Here is a 16,017-nt window from a genome sequence, read left to right as displayed (position 1 = left end):
ACTGAGACATAAATAAATCCACACAGAGAGACAGACAGAGATCTAGTTTTCCGCCTAAGATTTAAAATATCTCTTTGACCTCCTTTTGGCGGGGGTGGTGGGGTGGTGGTGGGGGTGCTTGAAGTTCTCATTTGCCCAAGGCTGAGATCTCAGGCAAAGTGGGTAGTGTTTTTCAAGGAAAGGGTTAACTTAAAGCTTTGCCCTAGGCAGGCCTTTTTGACAAGCTAATTGTTCTTAATTGCATATGCAAAAGAACCAGCTTTACAATTTCCAAGAAAGTTTTTTTTTTATTTTAACCAATTTTCTCTGGTTCTATAGAGCATCATGGCCATCCTAGGTCAGGTCATCCTTCCTTTCTGTAGTCACAGTTTTATCCCTGAATTATAGACAGATCAGCGGATAGAAAGCTCGGGCCGTCTCGGTGGGGTGCATTTGCTCGCGGATGGATGTCACTTGGCGGCAGTAGCGAGCACACCTGGCCGCGTCGGGGGCGGAGCGAGCCTCCTCCGAGCTCCTAGGCAGTGGGTCCCGGGTCTCAGGGGTCTCCACTGCGGCTGCGAACGCCCATTTCGTGGGCTCCTGGGTCCGCATCGATCGGCATCCAGTGAGCGGAGCGGAGGGGTGCGGACCACAGGTAAGGCAACTGGGGCTCCAGGGCGCAGTATGGAACCACGTATTCCGCCCTCTCTGTTGGCACAGCCTCGGAGCCCCCTAACCTGGCGGTCGCAGAAAGGCCTCGCCACTGGGGTCAAGGCCTTTATTACCACTTTACCCCGTCGCGTAAAGCTCAGACCCGCGCGGTTTTCCCAAGCAGCCTAGTGCCCGCAGCGAGGTCCCCAGGAAGTCCAAGGGATTTATGCTGCCTGGTGATTCCACCTGCTGGCACTCCACAACCCTTCCGCTGGCCTGCTGGCCCAGCCCTGCTTCCGGCGGTTTGCAGCCCAGCGGGCCCTTGACCACCTTCTGAGATGGGAAAGGGAGGGGTCCACGAATTGCACCCTAGAAACTTAGTAGTGTGCATGGATTTAAAAGCCTGGCGGCCACCCAGGCGGAAAAGAAGGGAGGAGGGCACCTTGCCGCCCTTTCATGGTGGCATCTGTGGCTGTCCTGCTGAGAGGGGGCCTTTCCATGGGGACCCTGTGCAATAAGTGTGGTGTTTTGGAATTGAATAATTAGAACGTGTAAAATTTTAAATTATGTGGTGCTTTAATTAAAAAAAAACAAAAAAGCTCCAAGTTTTTTGCAAATTGAGGTCTAAAAATTGAAGGCCTAGTTTCCTTCCACTGTGGCATTCTATGAAGAAATGTGCGTCTTTTTAAGAAAAGAGTCAGAAAAGTGAGGGAAACAGAAAACCCAGAGGTGCCCCTGAAGTTTGGTGAAGGCCTTAGGAGGTCGCTTGTAAATGCTGCTGGCTGGCGGGAGGCAGTCTCTTCCTGTGGCTGATGGGCACAGAGCTCCGCAGGCTTGTCCTTCGCATGGATGTTCTTGTTTGTGGAAATCCAGCTCGGAGCCATCTCCTGATGTGTAAGAATTTCCCAGACTAGACCCCTAGGCAAATCCCGCAGGGCCAGGGACTCCTTCCTTCATTGTATTTGTCTGTTTGACTGAAAAGCAGCAATGCCATATTTTTCTTTAAATCTGGTCTATCATCCCGGCCTTGGAGTAATATTTCCCATCCCTCTCAATAGGCTTGGGTTCCAGGGGTGAATTATAGTCAGTTGTCCATGATTTTACAGATAAGGAAACTGAGACCCAGAGAGGGTGGAGGACTGTCCAAGGGAGAATGGGATATCCTTCCGGGAACCCTGGCTCCTGTGTTTTTAATGAGCTTCCTACCCAGCATGGTCATTAATTGGCAAGTGTTGACATTGAGAATAAACTATTGGTGGAAGTGTAAAAGGCTTTTTAAAGAATGTGCCTACCAGCTGTGCATCTTATGGAGTATTTTCATTATACTCCCCAACCCTTGGAACGTGCTGGGCACAGGGCAGATGCTTCATCATTTTTATTGAATAAGTTCAGTTTCACACAATTAGATCCATAGTGTCAGCAACACTATGAGGTATATTAGAACAGTGATCGTCACAGTTGGTACTTCACAGATCAGTAAAGAAAGAAAACTTTTTCTTAAAGACTGTAACAGAATTGCTAAGTTTTAAGTTTTTCCCACAAGGATATTAAAAAAAAAATGAAACAAATCTCTCCGATCATCACCAAGGCTATCGGAGGTCTGTTGAGGACCCCGTGCAAGGGAGGTTCTACCTCTTGGGACACCCCTGCTTCAGCATCTCCCTAAGCCAGCAGCCTGGGACAGCTGAGTACCCATGAAGTTCCTTCCTTGACCTCGGGAGTTTTTCTGGAAGACAATTTTTTGACAGACGGGGTGGGGGAGGTTTTGGGATGTTTCAAGTGCCGTCCGTTTCCCGTGCGCTCTGTTTCTATTTCTGTTCCCTGGTGGCTCAGTTGGCAAAGAGTCTGCCTGCAATGCGGAGACCCGGGTTCGATCCCTGGGTCGGGAAGATCTCCTGAAGAAGGAAATGACAGCCCACTCCAGTATTCTTGGTTGAAGAATTCAATGGACTGAGGAGTCTTGTGGGCTGCAGTCCATAGGGTCACAAAGAGTTGGACACGGCTGAGTGACCGAACACTTATTTGTATTATTATTTCATCAGCTCCACCTCAGATCATCAGGCATCAGATCCTAGAGGTTGGGGCCCCTGCTTTAGTTCCCTCTTTCATCTTCTACACAGCTCCAGCCTGCTTCCACCTGCAGAACTGCCTGCTGGGCTTCTCTGAATGTGACTAAGAGTCTCCTTCCCTCACTTCCTTTTTTCTGAGCCCCTTCTCCTAACTGGGTTTCCCTGATCTCCATTGAGGCACTTTTGCCCCAGGTGGTGCTAGTGGTAAAGAACCTACCTGCCAACGCAGGAATTCGATCCCTGGGTTCGGAAGATCCCCTGGAGGAGGGCGCAACGCACTCCAGGATCCTTGCCTGGAAAATTCCCATGGGCAGAGGAGCCTGGCAGGCTCTGACAGTCAGACGTGACTGAAGCGACTTAGCACAGCACCCCGGAGGCCCTTTGAACTGCAGGCTCCTGTGATAGTTTTGGCTCCTCGGAGTCCCTTGTCATTCCACGTGTATGGAAGGACATCCTGATATCTTTTAAGTTTTTAACTATTATGAATAGAGCTCTTGTACATTACTTGATGCTAGTTTTTATTTCCCAGTTTTGCAAAGCAGTTGTCTAAATACAAGAGATACACTTCTTGGATCCTGAGGTGAGACTGTTTAGATTTGGAGAAAAGTGCCACTGTCTTCCAAAGTTGACATCCCCCAGCATCTTGAGGGCGCTCTTGTGTGCTTATTTACTGTCTATCTTCTTTGGCCAGGTGTGTATTCAATCTTTACCAAATTTTAGAGGTCGTTTGGTATAATTTGAGTCAGATCCTTTTTCAGATACATGTTTTGGAAATGGCACTAGTGGTAAAGAACCCATTTGCAAATACAGGAGACATGGAAGATGTGGGTTTGACCCCTTGGCTTGGAGGATCCCCTGGAGGAGGGTGTGGCAACCCACTCCAGTATTCTTGCCTGGAGAACCCCCTGGACAGAGGAGCCTGGCAGGTTACAGTCCATAGGGTCACAGAGTCAGACACGACTGAAGTAACTGAGCGTACATACAGGGTGTGCTCCGTCTGTTGGTTTTCTCAATAAGGTCTTCCATAGAGTAGACATTTTTAATTTTGTAAAGTCCACATTGTTTTTTCTTTTGTTGATAGACTTTTATTAAAAGTTATTTTTTGTTTTATTTTTCTTTTTGGCTGCACTGGTCTTTGTTATGCCTGGGCCTTTTCTAGTTGTGGTCGTGGGGCTGCTCCTAGTTACAGCATGTGGGCTTCCCTTGGAAGTGGCCTCTCTTGCTGTGGAGCATGGGCTTCTAGGCTCTTGGGCTCAGTAGAAAATATTTTAAAAATAGTTTTCCCTGATGCATGAGTATAGGATATTTTTCTTTTCTGTTTTCAATTTCTTTATCAATGCCCTATAGTTGTCTGATTATAGGTCTTTTATGTCTTTGGTTAAATTTATTCCTAGATAGTTTTTTTTTTCTTGAATTGTGAATGGGATTGTTTTCTTATTCTTTTTGATGGTTTGTTATTCTTGTATAGAAACAAAATTGATCTGTGTGTATTCCATTTTTTTTGCTGAATTTATCTTTTAACATATGTTTTGAAATAATGTAAAAGATTGTGAAGCTAAAATCTCACTGCTTCCCCTGCAATCCAGATCATCCACAGGACGCACGACTTAGTGGCTACTAACACCCTTTTCCCACGATGCCTCTTAATACTAATACCACATGGACTCCTACAAGGGAAATAAGTGTCACAAATTTGGTTGAACTTGGGCTGGTGAGTCTTGGCCTCTATAACAAAGTCTGATGCCTGTCTTACCTGAGTTCTTGAATGGTATTGTCATGGTTGTTTTGAAAAGTAACTCACTTTCCACTAATTTAAAATGTACAGAAAGCTTTTAATAATGGCAAATAGTACTCATATTTGCAAATTCACACAAAATGTTCAGTGTGTTTTACCCCAAACAGTGACACTCTCCTGAGGCACCAACACCTAGCCCCCCCCATGAGGCAAGCATGAATTCTGTGTTATGGTTTAATACACAGGCCCGCTTCCACCGTCACCTGCTGCCCCAACTGTGTGAAGATACCTTTTCCATCCTGATGCAGTTTTCTTTTCCGGGAACCATTACTGCGTTTTCCCCTCATTTGGACAGCCTTGATGGATTTAAAGCAGGTCAGATGAATATGGGATCTGGGTGGCCTTTTATGGTATGGCTTTTCTCACTAAGGACGTTTTTAATATTCATTTATGTTGTAACAATTATGACCACTACACTTTTTTCTCATTGTCATTAAAAATACAAAACGTGGCACTAACCATTTAATTCATCTTAAGTATGCAGTTTTGTGATGTTAATTACTTTCACATGGTTGCACAAATAAGTTAAATAATGTGTATACAGCATGTGTGAATGGGAGATACTCATATACATGTATGAAGTGAAGTGAAGTTGCTTAGTCATGTCCGACTCTTTGCGACCCCATGGACTGTATACACACACACACAGACACACACCACAGCCACACACATGCACATCTTTATCCATTCATCAGTTGTTGGACAGGTAGGTTGCTTTCACATCTTGGCTGTTGTGAATAGTGCTGCTATGAACATAGTGGTGATTGTGTCTTTTCGAATTATAGCTTTGTCTGGATATATGCCCAGGAATGGGATTACTAATTCATATGCCAACTTTTTAGTTTTTTGAGGATCCTCCATACTGTTTTCCACAGTGGCTGCATCAGTTCCCACCAACAGTAGGAGATTTCGTTTTCTCCACCCCCTCACCAGCATTTGTAATTTGTAGACATTTTCTCGATGCCATTCTGATGACTATGAGGTGACACCTCATTGTGGTTTTCATTTGCGTTGCTTTAATAATTAGCGGTGTGAAGTGTCTTTTTATGTGCCTGTTGATCATCTGTATGTCTTCTCTGGAGAAATGTCTATTTAGACCTGCCCATTTTTAATTTTTTTTTTGAGATGCATGTGCTGTTTGCGTATTTTGGAAATTAGACTTTTTGGTGGCATCATTTGCAAATAGTTTTCCCCAACAATTAGTGCAGGTGCTGGGACAACCAGATCCCACATGCAAAAGAACAAAGTTGGACCCCTACTTCCCTCACTATACAAAATCGACTCAAAATGGATCAAAGGCCTAGATGTAAGAACCAAAATTATACACCCCATAGAAGAAAACATGAGAGAAAAACTTCACGACTTTGGATTTGGCCATGATTTCTTAGATCTGCTACCAAAACCACAAACAACAAAAGACAAAAGAGATGAATTAGACTTCTTCAAAACAAAAGCTGTTGTGCACAAAAGGAGTAAGAAAAAGATCCACCATCCAAAATGGCACAAGATGCTTGCAGATCATGCACCTGATAAAGGTCTGTAGCCTACAAGCAGAGACCCCGCTGGCCCAGGGGGTGCCCATGGGGCCCCTCCCATCCCAGGTGATAAGGGGGTTTCAGGCCCACAACACCCTTGGGCTGGACACTGGTCATCCTCAGCACCCTCAAGGAGTGTGTGCTGGATGGTTTTGAGCACAGTTCCTTCTCATCGCTGCCCTCAAAGACTGGAGGCTTCAACATGTCTCCAGAAGAACACAGAATCTTTGCAAGTCTTTGAGAACCAAGGGATCATCCTTCACTTTCTTGAAAAGTGCATCTTACTTCATAGCAGGGACCTTTTCCAATGTGGCTCCCGTGGTGTTCTCCCAGCTTCTTCATTTCTCTGAAAGTGGCCAGGGCAGTTTGGGTGTCTCCAGTCCCCACACCAGGTGACAAGGCCAAGGGGCCAGGTCCTGGTGGTCCTTACTTTCACTGATACTAACTTAGACTCACAGGTTGAGATTGAACATGGGTGCCCCAGCTTCTCCATCAAGAATTCTCATCTCCTCACCTTCTGTTTTCCTCTGCTTTTCAGTTTCAGATTTACCTGACATCGCCACTCACAGTTCCTGAAGAGCCCAGAGATTTCTCCTGAAGGAAAGGTTCTGAAAGATTCAGAGGGATAAATAAAGAATGCAGATGATTCCTACCTCATGCTGATGCCTAGAGGGTGATGAGAGTGAGTGTTTTCTCATGAGAATTGCAAAATCCTCCAAGTAATAGATCATTGAGGGCATCCTTTGTCTTCCTGCTCATTCTAATAATGTTGTCCTGAATTTTAATTCTGTAAAAATTTATCTTATAAATATGCCAAGGGGGAGATCCATTTAAAAATGTTACTGAAGTAACTCCAAGGGTTTTACAACAAATAGGGACACAGAACCTGAGGTAAGACACTGGCTGAGAGATTCCCACCCTGAGCCACTGTCCCTTGGAGGGTGGAATGGCCATGACCATCCTCCGGTAGGTAAGCCTCCTCAGGCACATCCTATGTGGGACCACCGCATCACAGAATCTTAGATTGGCCAATGGCAGGCAGCTGGCGAGAGATGAGGAAAACAGAACGCTGCCCAGCAGCCTGGGACAACTCCTGGGCAAGGACTTAGTAAGGGTCAGCATCAGGCCGTTAGTTAGAGCCAGCATCAGGGCCTTAGAGACAGTGTCAGGACCTCGGAGATAACTTGATGGCCTTAGCAAGAGTCAGCTAAGGCTGTTCATTAGGGACATTTCAGAGACTTTATTAGGGACATATTCAGGGCCTTGGTTATGGGCAGATTCGGAGGGATATTTAGTGACAGCATAGACTATAAGGGACAGCATCAAGGCCTAAGCTACGGACAGTGTCAAGGCTTCAGGTAAGGTTGTTCCTTAGCGATATCTCAGGGCTTTCAATAGGACCAGCGTCAGGGCTGTAGTTAGAACCAGTGTCAGGGCATTAGTTAGTGAAAAAATCAGGGTGTTACTTAGGGAAAAAGTCAGATCATTATTATTGACAGTGTCAGGGCCTTTGTGAGGAGGAGGGTATTAACCTTACGAAGGAACAGGATCAGAGAAACAGGACCATTGTCAAGTCATGAGTTAGAGCCACAAGTAGGGTGTTATATAGGGAAAGAGTTAGGTTATTAATGACAGTGTCTGGGCCTTAGGTAGAGTCCTCATCAAGACCTTAGTTAGGAAGAGCTTCAGTTCAGTTCAGTCACTCAGTCGTGTCCAACATTTTGTGACCCCATGGACTGCAGCAGGCCAGGCTTCCCTGTCCATCACCAACTCCCAGAGCTGGCTCAAATTCATGTCCGAGTCAGTGATGCCATCCAGCCATCTCATCCTCTATCATCCCCTTCTCCTGCCTTCAATCTTTCCCAGCATCAGGGTTTTTTCAAATGAGTCAGTTCTTTCCAACAGGTGGCCAAAGTATTGGAGCTTCAGCTTCAGCATCTGTCCTTCCAATGACTGTTCAGGTCTGATTTCCTTTAGGATGGACCAGTTGGATCTCCTTGCAGTCCAAGGGACTGTCAAGAGTCTTCTCCAACACCACAGTTCAAAAGCATCAATTTTTCAGCGCTCAGTTTTCTTTATAGTCCAACTCTCACATCCGTACATGACTACTGGAAAAACCATAGCTTTGACTAGATGGATCTTGGTCAGCAAAGTAATGTCTCTGCTTTTTAACATGCTGTCTAGTTTGGTCATAGCTTTTCTTCCAAGGAGCAAGCGTCTTTGAATTTCATGGCTGCAGTCACCATCTGCAGTGATTTTGGAGCCCAAGAAAAGAAAGTCTCTCACTGTTTCCATTGTTTCCCCATCTATTTGCCATGAAGTGATGGGACCAGATGCCATGATCTTATTTTTCTGAATGTTGAGTTTTAAGCCAACTTTTTCACTCTCCTCTTTCACATTCATCAATAGGCTCTTTAGTTCTTCTTTGCTCTCTGCTATAAGGCTGGTGTCGTTGTGTATCTGAGGTTATTGTTACTTCTCCCGGCAATCTTGATTCCAGCTTGTGCTTCATCCAGCCTGGCATTTCCCATGATGTACTCTGCATAGAAGTTAAATAAGCTAGGTGATGATATACAGCCTTAACATACTCCTTTCCTGATTTGGGACCAGTCTGTTGTTCCATGTCCAGTTCTAACTGTTGATTCTTGACCTGCATACAGATTTCTCAGGAGGTAGGTCAGGTGATCTGGTATTCCGATCTGTTTAAGAATTTTCTACAGTTTGTTGTGATCTGCACAGTCAAAGGCTTTGGTGTAGTCAATAAAGCAGAAGTCGATATTTTTCTGGAACTCTCTTGCTTTTTTGATGATCCAACAGGTGTTGGGAATTTGATCTCTGGTTCCCTACCTTTTCCAAATTCAGCTTGAACATCTGGACATTCATGGTTCACGTACTGTTAAAGCCTGGCTTAGAGAATTTTGAGCATTACTTTGCTAGCATGTGAGATGGGTGCAATTGTGATAGAATTCCAGTTGAGCTATTTCAAATCCTAAAAGATGATGCTGTGAAAGTGCTACACTCAATATGTCAGCAAATTTGGAAAACTCAGCAGTGGCCACAGGACTGGAAATGGTCAGTTTTCATTCCAATCACAGAGAAAGGCAATGCCAAAGAATGCTCAAACTACCGCAAAGAGTCGGACACGACTGAGCGACTGAACTGAACTTGAACATTCTTTGGCATTTCCTAGTCCTGTGGTCACTGCTGACCTGAATGTCTAGTGGTTTTCCCTACTTTCTTAAATTTAAGTCTGAATTTGGCAATAAGGAGTTGATGATCTGAGCCACAGTCTTATGGCTCAGTTTATGATCTGAGCTCCCAGTCTTGTTTTTGCTGACTGTATACAGCTTCTCCATCTTTGGCTGCAAAGGATATAATCAATCTGATTTCAGTACTGACCGTAGAGTGTTCTCTTGTGTTGTTGGAAGAGGGTGTTTGCTATGACCAGTGTGTTTTCTTGGCAAAACTCTGTTGGCAGGGCAAAGGATAACAGGAAGAGCATCAGGGACTCAGATTCAGCAGCAGGACATTAGTTAGGGCCAGCAACAGGGACTTACTTAGGGACGTTGTTAGGACCTCAGAGATAACTTCATGGCCTGAGTAAGAGATAGTTGAGGCTATTAGTTAGATACACTTCAGTGACTTTCTTAGGGACATAGTCAGGGCCTTAGTAATAGGATCAGGGTGTTATTTTGTGACAGCTTAGGGTATAAGGGGCAGTATCATGGCCTCAATTAGGGGCAGTGTCCGAGTTAGGGACAGGCTTAGGGCCTTCATAAAGTATAGTTCAGGCCTTAGCTAGGGACAGTGTCTGGGGCTTAGTTAAAGACAGTTTCAAGGCTTCAGTTAGAGATAACTTGAGGGGCTTAAAGAAGTTCAGGCTGTTACTTAGCAGCATCTCAGGACCTTAATAGGGCTAGCGTCAGGTTCATAGTTGTGACCAGTGTCAGGGTGTTAGTTAGGGACAGCATCAGAGACCTACTTCAGTACATATTCAGGGCCTTAGTTACGGACAGGATCATGGCAAAAGTAGGGATATTGAGGGGTATTAGGGACACCATCAGGGCATTAGGAGGAGTCTCACGGTGTTATTTAGAGGCAAAATGAGGATGTTAGTTAGGGAAAGAGTCAGAAAATTGGTTACAGACAGTACCAGCCCCTCAGGTAGAGACTTCTTCAAGGCCTTAGTGCCTTCAAGTGAGGGAGAGCATCAGGGGCGCATCTTCAGTGCCTGAGAGAGGGAGTGCCTCAGGCCGTCACCTAAATACAGCGTTAAGGGCTTAATTAGGGAGAGTGTCAGGGCCTCAGAGAAACCTTGAAGACCTTAGTAAAAGACACTTTAGACCATTTGTCACAGGGATATTGTCAGGGTGTTCGTTACAACCAGCATCACGGCCTTAGTTAGGGAGAGAGTTCAGAGGACAGTTTGGGAAAGCTCAGGCCATCATGGACAGCTCAGGGCCATAGTTAGTGTAGGTCCAGGGCCTGGGAGTGAAATCGAGCAGGACCCTGTGGGGCTCCTGGGCCCAGAAGCCTTTCCCAGGTCCCCTGTTTCTTTGTTGGGAATAGACTCCCGGCTCCATGACCTACCCTGAGCTCCAAAGGGCAGATTGGAAGAGGTGCTAATCAGGGGAGGGAGGGGATGCAGAGAGAAGCAAAGAGCACTCAAGAAAGAGTATTCTGTCTTGGGTCAGGGTCCTGTTTCTGTCAAAAAGGGATACACATAAAAATATCTCTAAACTTTTTACCCAACTAAACATCCTCTCAGGACAGAGAGGCCTGGCATGCTGCAATTCATGGGGTCTCAAAGAGTCGGACACGACTGAGCGACTGAACTGAACTGAAACATCCTCTCCAGCAAAATGGAAAATTGTAGCATTCTTCATTCCAGAGAAGCTCACCAAGGGACCACCTGAGGTCAGGTGAAGGGAGTTCAGGCCCTGTACACACCCTAATCCTTACAACAACTCTGCCCTTTAACCATTGCTATAAAGTGAAAGTCACTCAGTCAGACTCTTTGCCACCCCATGGACTATACAGTCCATGGAATTCTCCAGACCAGAATACTGGCGTGGGTAGCCATTCCCTTCTTCAGGGCATCTTCCCAACCCAGAGATCAAACCCAGGTCTCCCACATTGCAGGTAGATCCTGTACCAGCTGAGCCACCAGGGAAGCCCAAGAATACTAAAGTGGGTAGCCTATCCCTTCTCCAGGGAGTCTTCCCACCCCAAGGATTGAACCAGGGTCTCCTGCGTTACACACAGATTATTTACCAGCTGAGCTACCAGGGAAGCCCGTAGCTACAAAACTCCTAAGCAAATCCTCCTGCCTTGGGGCAGGTTTTGAGGGCATGAGTTTTCTGTGTCCCTCTTTGCTAGCAAAGCAGTATAGCTATGCTTTTCTACTTCACCTGAAACTATCTCTGAGATTCGGTTTAGCACAGGTGTTCAGAGGTGGCGTTTTGGGATCAGATTTGGTGCTCATTGTCGGGCTGACTTGGGGATGGCCCCTGTGGGTCCTCTGACTTGATCAGATGCTCCAAGATTTTCTCCATGCCAGCCTCTTTCAAGAGTGGAAGGTTGGAGAATTCCATTAGAGGGCAGATCACCTGGCATTCTTGACTGGAAAGGCTGAGACTGAGTCATACCCCATCTGGCAATTGGAACTCCAGGGCAGGAGCAGACAGCGAAGAGGGGCTGCCCTAGTCGCTGCCAAGACCAACTCTGCCTTGAGGACAATCCTCTCTTTATCCTGTCTGGACTGTTCCAAATGTCCTACTCCAAGGAATTAATCTGGGAAACTAGGAAAGTCGCACTTGGGATGTTTCAAGAACTCAGACTGTGTGATAACTCGCTGGCATGCACTCTGTGTTTCTGTAGACGTAGGATAATCTTGGTTCCCGTTTTGGTGGTTGTTCATTCCAGGAAATCTCATCTGGAAGGTGCTTCTGAGTTCCTTTGCTTTGAAGTGATCTGCATTTGTGTTTGAAATAACTTCACTCTGTTTATGTAGGTATTGTATGGCATATTTGAACAGTTCTTTTGGAGTCAGGCCCAAGTGAGGACCAGATACAGGGTTGAAAGTGTAGTCAGGTCCAGAGTAAGGGCATAGCGAGGACCAGAGTAAGGTCATAGTGAGGTCCAAAGACGTGAAATAGTGAGGACTGTCAGGGAGTAGTGAGGACCAGAAGTGGGCCAATGAGAGGACCATTGGCAGGCGACGAGAGGGGACCAGCGGCGGGCCGTCGAGATAGCCTGGCGACCCGATTCTGGCCGATGAGAGGACCTGGGGGGACCCATGGAGAGAACCTGGGCGGGGGGGTTGGTCAGCGGAGAGGACCCTGAGGGGAGCAGTCAAGCGGACCTCGGGTGGGGAGTCGTAAGTGGACGAGTGGCGGCGCACGGGGTCTGCGGAGAGGACCTGAAGGGGGCAGTCAAAGGGCATAGAGAGAGGAAAGAAGTCAGGACCGGTCATAGGCAGCGTCAGGTCCTAGAGAGGAAAGACGTCAGCGATCAGTGAGTGGCGGCGTTTGGTCCTAGAGAGGACGAGTTCAGGGATCAGTGAGAGGCGGCGTCGGGTCCTAGAGAGGAAGACGTCCCGGAGCGGTGAGAGGCGGCGTCAGGTCCTAGAGAGGAAAGGCGTCACGGACCAGTGAGAGGTGGCGTGAGCTCCTAGAGAGGAAAGACGTCGGGGATCAGTGAGAGGCGGCGTCAGGTCCTAGAGAGAACGACCTCAGGGATCAGTGAGACGCGGCGTCCGGTCCTAGAGAGGAAAGACGTCAGGTAGCCGTGAGAGGCGGTGTCACGTCCTAGAGAGGAAAGAAGTCACGGACCAGTGAGAGGTGGAGTGAGGTCCTAGAGAGGAAAGACGTCAGGGGGCCGTGAGAGGCGGTGTCAGATCCTAGAGAGGAAAGACGTCACGGAGTGGAGACATGCAGCGTCAGGTCCTAGAGAGGAAATACCTCAGGGAATCAGTGAGAGGCAGCGTCAGGTCCTAGAGAAGAAAGGCGTCAGGTAGCCGTGAGAGGCGGTGTCACGTCCTAGAGAGGAAAGAAGTCACGGACCAGTGAGAGGTGGAGTGAGGTCCTAGAGAGGAAAGACGTCAGGGGGCCGTGAGAGGCGGTGTCAGGTCCTAGAGAGGAAAGACGTCACGGAGTGGTGAGATGCGGCGTCAGGTCCTAGAGAGGAAATACCTCAGGGAATCAGTGAGAGGCAGCGTCAGGTCCTAGAGAGGAAAGGCGTCGCGGACCAGTGAGAGGTGGCGTGTTTCCTAGAGAGGAAAGACGTCAGGGATCAGTGAGAGGCGGTGTCAGGTCCTAGAGAGGATGACCTCAGGGATCAGTGAGAGGCGGCGTCCGGTCCTAGAGAGGAAAGACGTCAGGGGGCCGTGACAGGCGGCGTCAGGTCCTAGAGAGGACGACCTCAAGGATCACTGAGAGAAGGCGTCAGTGAGAAGTGGCGTCACGTCCTAAAGAGGAAGGACGTCACGGAGCCGTGAGAGGAGGTGTCAGGCCCTAGAGAGGAAACACGTCACAGAAAGACGTCATGGATCATTGAGAGACGACGTCAGGTCCTAGAGAGTAAGACATCAAAGATCAGTGAGAGGCGGCGTCAGGTCCTAGAGAGGAAAGACGTCAGGAATCAGTGAGAGGCGGCGTCATTTCCTAGAGAGGAAGACACCCCCCCCCAGGGATCAGTGAGAGGGGGGCATTATTTCCTAGAGAGGACGACCTCAAGGATCATTGAGAGACGGCGTCTGTTCCTAGAGAGGACGATTCCCCCCAGGGATCAGTGAGAGGCGGCGTCATGTCCTATAGAGGAAAGACGTCACGGACCAGTGAGAGGCGGCGAGACGTCCTAGAGAGGAAAGACGTCAGGGATCAGTGAGAGGCGGCGTCATGTCCTAAAGAGGAAGACCGCAGGATCAGTGAGAGGCGGTGTCACGTCCTAGAGAGGAAAGTGTGGGTCACGACTTGGGGACTGAACAGCAAAGAGGTACTCATAAGCAAAACTCTTAAGGTTGCTATTGCAGGGAATGGCCACAAGGCGGCAGGATTCTTTCATGCCCAGTTGTGATTCCTTGGAAATGAAAGCTTTCTAGTTTTAACTCAGGACTATAATTTAATACGGAACGTACCTGAAGCAACACCCAAAAGCCTGTGGGTTCTTCCTGAACATTCTTATTTATTTATTTTAATAATTTTATTTATTTATTGGCCGTGCCATGCGGCTTGTGGGATCTTTAGTTCCCTGCCCAAGGATCGAACCTTCGCCCTCTGCATTGGAAGCACAGTATCTTAACCACTGAACTGCAAGGAAGTCCCCCTGGACATTCTTTTTTTAAATGAACCTTTAATTTATATTGTAGTAACACTGATATACTATGTGTTGTTGGTGGCAGGTGAACCGAGTGTATTTTCTATTTTGTTGTTCAGTCGCCAAGTCATGTCTGACTCTTTTTGTAGGAGCGTTGCCTTTTTGCCAGGCCCTGTTACACTGGTAAAACATCTATTTGTGTGTACATAAGTGTACATAATTACAAATGTCTAGGTACATAGATATATAAATATCTATATGCATACATATATAGATATATAAATATCTAGATACACAGAAACATAAATATCTATATACATAGACATATAAATATCTATGTACATACAGATATAAATATCTATTATAGATATATTTATATACATAGACATATAAATATCTGTATACATGGAAGATGGTTACACAGTGGAAAATGCAAGAGACAACCTTATAGACAAAATAAGTGATACAGATAGTGGCATTTATAAGAGCATCCTAGGAGAGAGAAACATAAACAATTTCAAACAAAGAGAACAAAGATTCCTGTAACTAGTTTTAATCTGGTGGCAATAAACCAAGTCTATAGGGGAGTCAGTAGATGATGGCAAATTCTGGAAGGGTCAGATAGTGAAAACAAGTTAAATGTTTCATCTTTGTTTACAAAGTATACGTCATCAATTTATGGATTCATACATGTTGATACCTCCTTAAGTATGTATCATCGTATATATATCCTCACATGCCCACATCCAAACTGTTTCAATTCAAATCATTCCAAGCATAATTCCAACTTATTGCAACTCTAGTTAGTCAATTGTTGCAATTTCACGAAAAAGGCACATTGTGATTCTTTCATATAGACCAGTTAAGGCTAGGATTTGTGTCTAATGTTTTTTTAGAGGCCTTAGGAATCAGTGAAAATTTCAACTCTTCTCCCTGCTTCACCTTGTTCTGACTCAATTGACATGGGAAAAGCTATGGAAAGAGTGTTTAATATAATCTGAACTCACCAGGTATCTATTATTTGGTATATATGAAGATCTGAGAAGTAGACTTTGACGGATAAAAAAAAATATTGTGGATGTAGAACATAATTAGAAATTGCGGGAGTCATTTGACCAGAGAACAATCACAATGGATCAACTTGATCTCCCACACCCATGAGGACAAGTTTATCTTGGTAATAACATCAACAATCTATGTTGGAGAGTGCTCTAAACCAGTTTGTGCGTACCAGCTGCAGATCTGACAAGAAACAATTACTCTCACGTGGTTGTTGCTGTTCAGTTGCTAAGTTGTGTCTGACTCTTTGTCACCCCATGGACTGCAGCACGCCAGGAATCCCTGTCCTTCACCATCTCCTGGAGATTGCTCAAACTGCTGTCCATTGAATTGGTGATGGCATCCAACCATCTCTTCCTCTGTCATCCCCTTCTCCATTTGCCTTCAGTCTTCCCCAGCATCATGGTCTTTTCCAGTGGGTCGGCTCTGCACATCAGGTGGCCAAAGGATGGGAGCTTTGGTTTCAGCATCAGTCCTTCCTATGAATATTCAGGACTGATTTCCTTTAGGATGGACTGGTTTGATCTCCTTGCAGTCCAAGGGACTCTCGAGAGTCTTCTCCAGCACCACAGTTCGAAAGCATCAGTTCTTCGGTGCTCTGCCTTCTTTGTGG

At 46.3% G+C, this 16,017-nt stretch overlaps 1 long non-coding RNA gene across 2 annotated transcripts in view; it reads left to right on the top strand.

Moving 5' to 3' along the window:
- Window positions 1-481: 481 nt before the first annotated feature.
- LOC145520236 (uncharacterized) overlaps window positions 482-16,017 on the top strand; it is a 66,434-nt gene continuing 50,898 nt past the window's right edge. Inside the window, exons 1-3 of one of the 2 annotated variants that reach the window (XR_014064330.1) lie at window positions 482-634; window positions 4,680-4,809; window positions 6,568-6,711. This is a non-coding gene — a long non-coding RNA (uncharacterized LOC145520236). Of the gene's footprint in view, window positions 635-4,679; window positions 4,810-6,567; window positions 6,712-13,960; window positions 14,025-16,017 lie in introns of those variants that run through there. The other variant, XR_014064331.1, reaches the window with a different exon arrangement.

The sequence above is a fragment of the Giraffa tippelskirchi genome, chromosome 9, assembly GCF_054371585.1.
Source record: "Giraffa tippelskirchi isolate mGirTip1 chromosome 9, T2T-mGirTip1v1.2.pri, whole genome shotgun sequence".
Lineage (NCBI taxonomy): Eukaryota > Metazoa > Chordata > Mammalia > Artiodactyla > Giraffidae > Giraffa > Giraffa tippelskirchi.
This window is presented reverse-complemented; position numbering and strand designations above follow the sequence as displayed.